General features: G+C 28.3%; 1 long non-coding RNA gene across 1 annotated transcript; it reads right to left on the bottom strand.

Moving 5' to 3' along the window:
• Positions 1-339: 339 nt before the first annotated feature.
• Positions 340-10,349, bottom strand: LOC126679594 (uncharacterized). Its single transcript, XR_007640895.2, has 5 exons — positions 9,965-10,349; positions 9,761-9,835; positions 8,899-8,958; positions 1,427-1,457; positions 340-969 (listed from the first exon to the last, which is right to left on the bottom strand). It is a non-coding gene; the product is annotated as an uncharacterized LOC126679594 (long non-coding RNA).
• Positions 10,350-12,580: the final 2,231 nt, after the last annotated feature.

Raw genomic sequence — 12,580 nt, 5'->3', positions numbered from 1 at the left:
TCTTTATTTTTTTTAATAAAAAAATTATTTAAATAAATTTTTTTAATTTTATTAACGTTTTAGTGGCAAAAATATTTTGTACCACTAATGAAGGAACCTATAGTGGCAAATTATTTTGCCATAAAATGTACTTTTCTATGGTAATATTTTTATTGTCACTAATTAAAATAAAAATGGTAGCAATAAAATATATGCAACTAATATTAATTTTGTTGCTTACTTCTCTTATCACTAATTCAAATATGGCAATTATTATAGTGATAGGGTGTCTATATAGTACTTATAAATAGATACATTAAAATGAATTTTTTTTATTTTCCATCAAAACTTCGAGAAAAATTTAAAAAATATATTGTATTTAACTTTGTATAACTCAAGAAAGCAAGTAGAATAATTTTCAACTATAAATTCTAGGCCAAATCTCGTAAAAAGGTCAAACCTTTCATAAAAATTTCACAAAAGTCATGACCTTTCAATTTTGTCGATTTTGGCCAAAAACAGATTATTTGGTTTCAATTGTGCTCAACTCTCAATTTGATTTAAATTTTGCCTATGTGGCGCCTACGTGGCATGCACATATATTGAAAGGTCAGGACTTTTGTGAAACCAAATAATCCATTTTTGGCCAAAATCGACAAAATTGAAAGATCATGACTTTTGTGAAACCAAATAATCAGTTTTTGGCCAAAATCGACAAAACTGAAAGGTGAGGACTTTTGTGAAACTTTTGTGAAAGGTTTGTCCTTTTTACGACATTTGGCCTAAATTCTATACTAATTACATAACTACACAGAATTAAAACCGAATATACATTTGTCCCCATAACTGTTATACAAGTCAAAGTTAAGAAACCACCAACAACTAGCGGTGGAGGAAAAAAACAAGGCAAACAGCAGCAGTGGTCGTAAGTGCAATAGGGATAGCAACAATTAAGGGAAGCAGGTGGAGTACTTTATTGGTAGGTGTACACTGCAAAGAAAGAAAACTGTCAAATACATATCATAAATACTATACATTCTAAGTTTCAAATACAATAACAACTTCAACATTAAAATAACAAAGTAAAAGTATGTCACATGCTTCAAAATTTCATGAAAAAACAATACAATATAAACATAAAAGAACCAAAAGGTGTAATGTAACAACACCAATGAAATTGAAGCTGTCCAAGGAAAACACGTCCATTGTTCTCCTTCAAATATTGATGCTCTCTCTAAAATAACTATTTGTTATCTTACAATAAGAATAACAAGTAAATGAAGCCTCTATCTAAATACCTAAAAGTTCAGAGACATTGCCATATATCGTTCATAGAAATAGTAAATGAGACATCTATATACAAACAAATTATCTGAGAGGCACTACTAGATGTCATTTAAACAAAATTTGTACAAATAAAAAGTAAATGAGACCTCTATTTAAATACCTCAAATTTAGCTATGGCATATTGATCCAATCTGAAAAGATAAAGTATACAATTTATCAAAATATTGCAGAACAATTAGCATAAATTTTTTAAAGGTGAAAGTTATCGAACACGAGTACGTAGAATCTCTCTTTGAATTTTTCAATAAAACCCTAAAAGAAAAGAAGCATCAACATAACAAATCATAATACAAAATAAATATATTAAGATTAAGCACACTACATAAATTGTTAACCTATGCATAGAATTCAATGCGTGTATGCTTTTTTGGATAATAAACGGTCAAAGTTTATATGTCATTTCCTCCTAGGTCTCAAACACTCTATTTTGTAATCCACATAAAAAAGTATCAATTACTTATTTGCAAATCCAGACTGAAAATTCAACTTAAAGCTAGTTATTTATCCTATAATACAAAAAAACCTGCATTAGAATTCAATTACATTTCCCTAATATTTGTAGCCTTTTTAATAGGCCACATCAAAAATCGACAACACAACTGAGTACAAAATGTTCAACTAATATTAGCAATAATCCACAACACAACTGAGTTCAAAGTTCATTAATACAAATACAAATAAAATAAAATTGTTTAAATATTAATAGCAATAATCATAATGTCTAATTAGCCTCTCCTTCTTTCCTCCTGAAATTGGTTTGTCCCAAGCCCTCTCTCTAAGTGATTCATCTGCAACCCAAATACATAATATCACTAAAAGTTTAATTATATCCATATAAAATATATTTAAAAGTTTATCTATTAAATATGATAATTTTATTTATAGTCAAATTAAACAAAAGCCTCAGGGCTCACCCAAAACCAGAGCTAAAAAACAAAGCCTACACCAAGCCTCAAGGAAAAACAACATAAAATAACAAAAAGCAACTGCATCAGACACATCAGTAAACGGAACCACAAAAGAGCTAAACTAAACCAGGGGGATCAGCTGCAAATTACCTCTTTCTGCTCTTTCCTACCAAGGGCTGCTTGCCGAGAAACTTGTCATCAAGAAATATTTTGCCATTTTTTATAGCGTCTCTAAGAACTGTATGGATTATGATCTCCTTTGTACCATCATTTTCAGCAGTAATATATGAATCGCGCTCGTAAGGTCCCTCCGTGATGGATTGGGCAGCATGCGCCTTCTTATCAAATGGCAATTGTAAAGTATCACATAACTTCAAAATATCGTTAAACATCTCGTCATTGTTATTCTTGTTCATCTTTTTCTTTCCAGAAGACTTTGTCTTCTTTGCCATTGATACCGTCTTTTGGATGGAAGGATAAGGAAATTTTAAATTTCGGTCGCGAAGCAGAACCTTGGGTAAACTCCACATCTAAACAACCATAAACAAAATTAAATAAATATAGCTAATTGACATTAGGAAAACAATAGAATGGATACCTGACACAGCCATTGGAGATAAAATGATCCCTTGATTATAATCGATAAAAAGATTTAAGCAAACAGCCAGCACTTCAGGTTCTAGCGGTGGACCAACTCTCGTTAACTTGAAAAAAAAAACGTTTACTATAAATTAATTAAAATGAATTAAACAAGAAAATAATTAAACCAGAATTCTGGTTTGATTATTTTCTTGTTTAATTCATTTTTATTAAAATTTATGGTAAACATTATTTTTCAGTTAACGAGAGTTGGTTCGCTAGAACCTGAAGTGCTGGCTGTTTGCTTAAATCTTTTTATCGATTATAATCAAGAGATTATTTTATCTCCAATTGCTATGTCAGATATCCATTCTATTGTTATCCTAATGTCAATTAGCTATATTTATTTAATTTTGTTTATGGTTGTTTAGGTGTGGAGTTTACACAAAGTTCTGCTTCGCGACCGAAATTTAAAGTCCTTGTCCTTCCATCCAAAAGACGGTATCAATGGCAAAGAAGACAAAGTCTTCTGGAAAGAAAAAGATGAACACGAATAACAATGACGAGCTGTTTAACGATATTTTGAAGTTATATGATACTTTATTATCGTCATTTGATAAGAAGGCGCATGCTTCCCAATCCATCACGGAGGGACCTTACGAGTGTGATTCATATATTACTGCTGAAAATGATGGTACAAAAGATTAGAGACGCTGTAAAAAACGGCAAAATATTTCTTGATGACAAGTTTCTCGGCAAGCAGCCCTTGTTAGGAAAGAGCAAAAAGAGGTAATTTGCAGCTGATCCCACTGGTTTAGTTTAGCTCTTTTGTGGTTATGTTTACTGATGTGTCTGATGCAGTTGCTTTTTGTTATTTTCTGTTGTTTTGCCTTGAGGCTTGGTGTAGGCTTTGTTTTTTAGCTCTAGTTTTGAGTGAGTCTTGAGGCTTTTATTTAATTTGACTTTAAATAAAATTATCATATTTAATAGATAAACTTTTAAATATATTTTATATGGACACAGTTAAACTTTTAGTTATATTATGCATTTGGGTTGCAGATGAATCATTTAGAGAAAGGGCTTGGGACAAGCCAATTCCAAGAGGAAAGAAGGAGAGGCTAATTAGAGATCATGATTATTGCTATTAATATTTAAACAATTTTATTTTATTTGTATTTGTATTAATGAACTTTGAACTCAGTTGTATTGTCGATTATTGCTAGTATTAGTTGAACATTTTGTACTCAATTGTGTTCACTACAAAAACTAAGAGATTAGGGGACAAGGAAATGGGACGAACTAAAAATAATGGTCCTCAAAGCTTCCAGCTCAAATTATTTAGGGACAGTTTTTAGTTGTCCCCAATTCTCTGTAGGATGTTATGTTTTGCTAAAATGTTTAAGCTCTTTTATTAAATATATCTTAGTAGCAATTGAAGGTTGCTTATATATCTTCTGATCTTGTATAATTCACTTGGAAATGCACTTGACTTTTTAATCGGAGTTTTTTTAATGGGTGCTAAAATGGTGCAGCTGGATTGATTTATTCTTTCTCTGTTACATATAGTTGGGAATGTAAATTTGTTGAAGGTAAGCATGTGTAAATAAAATAGTTATAAACTTATTTAAGTAGCTTTTGGTTTGTTGTGTTTTCCTTGCATATAAACTCATTTATTTAGCTTTCTCTTTATTATGCTTTCCCTTTTATCTACTGTCTATTTTCTAAGATGTTGTTGTTGTTGACGCTATGTAACCTCATTAAGTAATCTTTTATAAGTTTTGAGAAAAACGAATCTTCCCTTTCTAGCAGGAATAGAAGCTGCAAGTAAGATCAACTAGCTTGATATTTCTTGGATGTGACCTCTGCTTTTGTTTATGTTCCAATGATAAAGTAAGTGAATTTTTTGTTTTACTTTGTAAACGTTTTTAGTATTTTATCTTTCTCTTTTATCGAAATATATTATGAGTACTTGCAAGTTGCAACAGACCTTGAAGTATACTATATAGGATTTTGTCTATTCATTTTTAATGATTGTAGTTTTGATCATTTTGTAATAGATTTTTGACCAACTACTAGACCAGACCAGCTGCATTAGACATTGAGTTTAAGTGATTAACATCACCCTTAAACTGCATACAGATTAGGTTATTTTATTCTAGGGACTCGTTGAATTCTTTAATGAGCACTTTGTACTTAATCATGGAACTTGAGCTGAATTGCCTCCATCTAAAACAGGTTTTATCTTGAGCATATTATTAATTTGGAGATGCTTCTCGAGCTTCTGACAATGTTAAATACTACTTGAAAGATTCACTTTATTCTGTCATTTTTCTTGATATGTAGTTATTATTAAAAAAATGGTTTGAATTATTTGTAATTATTAATTATTTTGACCAATAAGAAAATTGTAAAAAATATTGTTGTATTAAGATCTTTTACAGATTATTGTGTTTATTTAGTTTTACTTCATATTGCTATTATCTTTTTAATTTTTGGGGGTAAAATTTAATTTTTCTAATTTTAGTTTAGTTTTTATTAATTCTAATCAAATATTATGCTTAAATCATAATATTCTATAAAATTAATAATTAACAATTAAAATAAGAATAATTAAATTTTACCCGATATTTTTTATTTTACTTCCTAATTATTTGGGGACGACTGTTATCCTCTTTTTTTATTGTATTTAGGACCATTTACTTTGATTTAGGGACAAATATCGTCCCTTATTAAATGGGAACGATATTAGTTCTCATTTAAGGGGATGATTGTCGTCCTCATAGTTGCGGACTAACATCCCTAAAATGGGGACGATTTTATTTTTTGTCCCTTAACGAATTGGGGACGGAGGCAATAGGGACAAATTATGGGGACCAATTTAGTTGTCCTCAATAGTATAGAGGACCAATTATTAAGGATTAGGAGACCAGTTTTATAGTCCCCTTACATCTCTTTTTTTGTAGTGGTTGTATTGTTGTCGATTTTTGATGTGGCCTATTAAAAAGGCTACAAATATTAGAGAAATGTAATTGAATTCTAATGCAGTTTTTGCTTTATTATAAGATAAATAACTAGCTTTAAGTTGAATTTTCAGTCTGAATTTGCAAATAAGTAATTGATACTTTTTTATGTGGATTACAAAATACAGTGTTTGAAATCTAGGAGGAAATGGCTTATAAACTTTGACCGTTTATTATCCAAAAACGCATACACGCATTGAATTTTATGCATAGGTTAACAATTTATGTAGTGTGCTTAATCTTAATATATTTATTTTATATTATGATTTGTTATGTTGATGTTTCTTTGCTTTTAGGGTTTTACTGAAAATTTCAAAAAGAGATTCTACATATTCGTGTTCGATAACTTTCACCTTTCAAAATTTTATGCTAACTGTTCTGCAATGTTTTGATAAATTGTGTAATTTATCTTTTCAGATTGGATCAAGATGTCATAGCTAAATTTGAGGTATTTAAATAGAGGTCTCATTTACTTTTTATTTGTACAAATTTTGTTTAAATGACATCTAGTAGTGCCTCTAAGTTAATTTGTTGATATATAGATGTCTCATTTACTATTTCTATGAACGGTATATGGCTGTCTCTGAACTTTTAGGTATTTAGATAGATAGGGGCCTCATTTACTTGTTATTCTTATTATAAGATAACAAATAGTTATTTTAGAGAGAGCATCAATATTTGAAGGAGAACAATGGACGTGTCTTCCTTGGACAGCTTCAATTTCATAAAATTTTGAAGCATGTGACATACTTTGTTATTTTAATGTTGAAGATGTTATTGTATTTGAAACTAAGAATTTATAGTATTTATGATATGTATCTGACAGTTTTCTTTCTTTGCAATGTACACCTACAAATAAAGTACTCCACCTGCTTCCCTTAATTGTTTCCATCCCCATTGTCATTACGACCACTTCTACTGTTTTCTTTGTTTCTTTCCTCCACCGCTAGTTGTTGGTGGTTTCTTGACTTTGACTTGTATAACAGTTATAGGGACGAATGTATATTCAGTTTTAGTTTTGTGTAGTTATGTAGTTAGTATAGAATTTAGGCTAAATGTCGTAATAAGGACAACCTTTCACAAAAGTCCTGAACTTTCAATTTTGTCGATTTTAGCCAAAAACTGATTATTTGGTTTCACAAAACTTCTGACCTTTCAATTTTGTCGATTTTGGCCAAAAATGGATTATTTGGTTTCACAAAAGTCGTGACCTTTCACTATATGTGCATGCCACGTAGGCGCCACATAGGCAAAATTGAAATCAAATTGAGAGTTGGCCACAATTGAAACCAAATAATATGTTTTTAGCGAAAATCGACAAAATTGAAAGGTCAGGACTTTTGTGATACTTTTATAAAAGGTTTGGCCTTTTTATGACATTTGGCCTAGAATTTATAGTTGAAAATTATTCTACTTGAGTTATACAAAGTTAAATACAATATAGTTTTAAAATTTTTCTCGAAACTTTAATGTAAAATAAAAAAAATTCCTTTTAATGTATCTATTTATAAGTACCGTATAGACACCCTATCACTATCATAAGTGCCATATTTGGACTAGTGACAAGAGAAGTGAGCAACAAAATTAATATTAGTGGCATATATTTTATTGCCACCATTGTTATTTTACTTAGTGTCAATAAAAATATTACCACAGAAAATTACATTTTATGGCAAAATAATTTTGCCACTATAGGTTCCTTCATTAGTGGCACAAAATATTTTTACCACTAAAACGTTAATAAAATTAAAAAATTTATTTAAATAATTTTTTTATTAAAAAAATATAAAGAATATAAAAAACAAAGTATTAAATTTTTTTTTTTAAATATTAAGTATCGATGATATAATTGTTGTATTTTATATATTTATGTATTTCTCATATCAGATTTAGTTTTTTTTTCTCTTCAATGATTTTATTTTATTTGGTCTCAATTTTACGTGCAATTATTTCTTGAGCTATTTCCAACATCATTGTTTTGAAATTAAGATTGTTTTTATAATATGATATGCGCCAGATTTAATAAAAATTATATTATTTGTTGACTTAAATTAATTATTTTTTATTATATTTCCTCTAAATTAAAGTGTATGTAGTCAAAATTGATTTATGTCATATTTTATTATTAATTTTTTTTAATACATAACATAAGATTATTTGATTATTTTTTTATTTTTTTTATTAGATTCGAATCAAACTCGAGCTCGGTGTCTCATGTGTTATTCGAATTCGACTTCTCGAATGTTATTCAACCTCAAACTTGAAACAATTAAAACTCATTCAAGTTTGAGATCAAACTTCTTTAACGTACTCTAGTGTAGCTCGAATTATGCTCGGCCCGCTTTGATATGAATTATTCACATATAATCTTATTTTTACAAGAACAATGTAATTTTTTATTTTGATTTCAATATAAACTTATATATGCATATTATTAAATATTTCAACAGTTCAGCTAATATTTACGTATTGGTATGAATTCTTCTAATGTAAAGAGCTATTTTTAACTCTTGATAAAATTTACTAAATTTATTAATTTATAATGTTGATAAATTATTAGAATTTAATTCGCCTAAAAAATATTGGTTGAAATATGTGGTTGAAAAGAAAATAAGAGAATTTATATTTGAAAAAAGAGTCAACGCGATCCTCAAACTAATGTCTCGCGGTCAAATAACTCCATTTTAACTAATTGAGTCAATTAAACCCAAAATTTGTGTTTCGGATCAAATAAGTTTGTTGAGTCAAATTGTTATTTCAATTTGCGTTTCGGGTCAAATAAGTCTGCATTTTGATGTGTACAATTTTGTGATAACTGGACCTAAATTAAGAGAATTTTGTTCCATAGATATTGCGACTTTATCAAAAAATTATGTTTATTTTTGTTAAAATCAAGTCGAGCTCAACCTCAAGTTGTTCGTATGTTATTTGAGTTTCACCTCCACAATATTATATGAGTTCGAGTTTGATACCTTTCAATATAAATAAGGAATCAACAGATTCAACAAATAGAAAAAAGACTGGTTAAATAAATAGAAACTCAGAAGATCAACTGGCAATCTCACCTTATCAGCAATGATCCAAGAACCACACCACTACAGTTAAGAGCAAATTGCACTTTCAACCTGTCAGTTCACAAGGAGAACAACCATAAATAGGATAAACACAAGCTGAGTCAATAGATCATACAAAGGAAAACATAACATCAACAATTTCTTCCTGGCTATATACGTGATACTAAAAATGACAGTTGCCACATGTATCCTATTTTTTTTATTTAAAAATATCAAATAATTTATTAACTTAAAACTACAATAGAGAACAGCTCTATCATGACATTAACTGAAGAGGATTAAATACAATTACTAGCCTTAAGATGTCATTTCAGAGTCCTCTACGAGCTCCCTGTTTTGGCAATGGTATAAAAGCAAATGCAGTACTGAAATTTAAAGTTAAAAGTTACTAGTCTGAATTTTCTTCAATAATGTGTCATAATCTATGTATGCAGATTATGAGAATAATTTGCATATGCAGATTATAAGCAATCTGATAATGAGCAATCCAATAATGCTCGACTCATTGTTCTATACTCGGGGCAGGAAAGGTTCAATTATCGAGGAAGCCGAAATCCAAGTGACAATCATCAAGTTTCAACATCTAGCATTTGCTGTTATTCTATGAAATTTACAACACCAACAATTCAAACACATGCTATAAATAGAATAATATCTTGATGTGAAATATAAACAATAACTCATTATCAATTTGCAGAAACTAAAATGGAAAATGTCAAACTAAAACCTAGTCCAAACTTACAAAATTCCTAAATTTATTAAGTGCACGATTGCAATTAAAAAAATTTAACAACTTGCAAACTAAAATCAACAATTAAAATGGATAGAGAAACGCAAAGAATAAGAAACTCACAATACAAATTAAGGTTTTAAATCTCTACGCAATTGCAGGGTCAGCATCTACTGAATTTCAACAAGATATGAAGATCTGAAAGAAACAAAACAATATATATATGGGTATGATAAAGGGATTAGATCGATTAATCAAACTCAAATAAAAAACTTATTTAATTTTTTTGATTTCTTGAAGTTTCTATTGATTTAAGAAGTAACAAACCACAAGTTTCCGTTTATTATTGATTGAAGTAAACACATTCGACAGCCAACGCGTCAATTTTAGGACCAGCAGTTAGCACAGAATGGCGACGTAGAAGAAGACTGGAGATTTCCAAAGGGCGTCAATTTTAGGACGATGGCAACGCGTTGCAGTTGAACAATTGAAGTTGAACAATTGAAGGGAGAAATAAGGCGTCGGAGTTGAATGTGCTCTCGATGGCAACGCGTTGGAGTTGAATTTGATGTGGAAGACGATGGCGAAGACGGCGAAGGAGATGAATTGGGATAATAAGGATACAGGAAAGGATAAAATGTTGCCAATTAGGTTAAGAAATAAAAGTAGGTGGGAAAAATTTATGTAGCGCCAAAATTTGATGCAAATAAGAAATAATGAGGGGCTTTGTATTTTTCAATGATCATTTTAAATGCCCATCATTATTAATATTATTATTAATGATAAAATTTATTTACCCTCATTAACACTACATAATTTACCCTTTTAATGACGGTTTTTTGATATCCTCATTAAATTTTCGTCATCAAAAGTGACTTTTTTATAGTGTTCTTTAATACATCAGAGTTCGAGCTTGATGTAACCCGGGTTAGACGCAATTTATTTAAATTATTCCCTGTAATTCACAACATTTAGCGCTTTCAATTTATGTGATATAGTCAGATCTACTATATATATATACATACATATATATAGATACATACATATATATAGATACATATATATATATATATATATATACATATATATACACATATATAAAGCAGTAGGGGTGGGCATGGACCGGTTAACCGGTCCACGAGTGTAATATGTAAATCGGTCTACAGTAGCTCGGTTTTTAAAATTAAAAACCTAAACCTAAAATTTTAAAGGGTTAACCATTTAAAGTGGTTCGGTTTTTTGGTTTTGCGGTTGTTAACAATGTAACCATTAAAAAAATTAGATATAAAAAAGATTAAATTTATATATAAAATTTTAAATATAGTCTAATAATTAAACTTTAATTTTCATTCTAATTAATTATTAAAATATAAATTTTATGTATTCCTATTTCAAAATTATTTATTAAGAAAAATAAAGTTCTTTCAATATATATATTTATATATATATATACTCCTAAATAAAAATATATTGATAAATAATTTTTTTGTTTAGAATTTTTATATGTATATATTATAAAATATATTTTATTTAAATAATTAAACACACACACTCACCATATATATATATATATATATATATATATATATAAACCAGTTAACCGGTTAACCGTGGTTTTTAAAATTCCAAAACCTAAACCTAACTTAACCATAAAAATCAAAAATCAAAACCTAAACCTAAACTCTTGAACCGGTTAACCATATTTTCCGGTTTGATTTTACAGTTTTGGTTCGGTTTTGCGGTTTGACCGGTTTTTTTGCCCACCCCTATAAAGCAGGACATTTACTCCCCTTAATTGACACTTGGCACTATTATAATAATTCTTATATTTTTTTCTTTTGAATGTCAAATGGTACTACCATAATAATTCTCATAATGCTTCTTTATTTCCTTGAATAAATCTCTTAATAATGTAACATTTCTAAACATGGTAAATGTCTTAATAGGAGAATTGTCTAATTATTGTCAATTATCTTTCCTAATTATCAATAAAAAGATTCCACAATGAAAAAAAATTCTTCTATTCTTTTCTTTATAAACGTAACAAAAATGGTAACATGTTAATGTAATTAAATTTGTGAATAATAAACTCTAATTTAGAGCAATAAATGCTTATAATTTATTCAATACTATGCAAATGATATTCTTAGACTTAAAAATTAAAATCTCTCCTATAACTTTTTTCTTTTAAACGTTTGATCTCCATATTATACTAAATTAATGCACAATTTAACACCATAATAATAACCTTTTGTAACATTATTAAATTGAATGCGTATTCACACCTAACTAAAGAAAGAAACTCATTTCAAATGTCAAATATTATAAACTAGTGTTAGGCCCATGCGCTGCATGGTATATATTTGATTTTTTTACTAATGTTTTTTTATTAAATTTGTAATGAATAACTTTTTAGTAGTGATTAATGTTTATTATTGAATAGGGAGGTGACAATTTATTACATAAATTGAGATTACATTATTTTTATATATTCTGTTATCAAATTATTGAATGTAATTTAAATTTTTTTAAAGATTGCATGATGTTTATTTTAAAAATTATTTTTATTAAGACTTTTAATAATTTTATGATTACAACACATTTTAATTTCTTTATTTATATATTTTCTTATTTATAAAAAAAATTGCATTTTACAATTATTTTAATTGTATGATAATCATTCGGTTCTCTTTTCTCTATTTGTTTTGTATTTGAATCATAAGTTTACTATTGAATTTTGAACTATTATTTAAAAATGTATTTTAATTAGTTGCTTTATTTGTTTCTGTGAAGTACTTTTATAATAGCTACATATCTATGTTATTGTAATTTAACTGATTTTAATGATTTTATTAGATACCTCTTCTAAAAATACTTTAGACAATTTTCAATTAAAAAAATTATTAATTACATTATAATTTCACTTTAAAATATTCGGTCCAA

This window comes from Mercurialis annua, linkage group LG4 (genome assembly GCF_937616625.2).
Source record: "Mercurialis annua linkage group LG4, ddMerAnnu1.2, whole genome shotgun sequence".
NCBI classification, from domain to species: Eukaryota; Viridiplantae; Streptophyta; class Magnoliopsida; order Malpighiales; family Euphorbiaceae; genus Mercurialis; species Mercurialis annua.
Note: the sequence above shows the minus strand (reverse complement) of the source record. Positions and strands in the feature narration are given on the sequence as shown.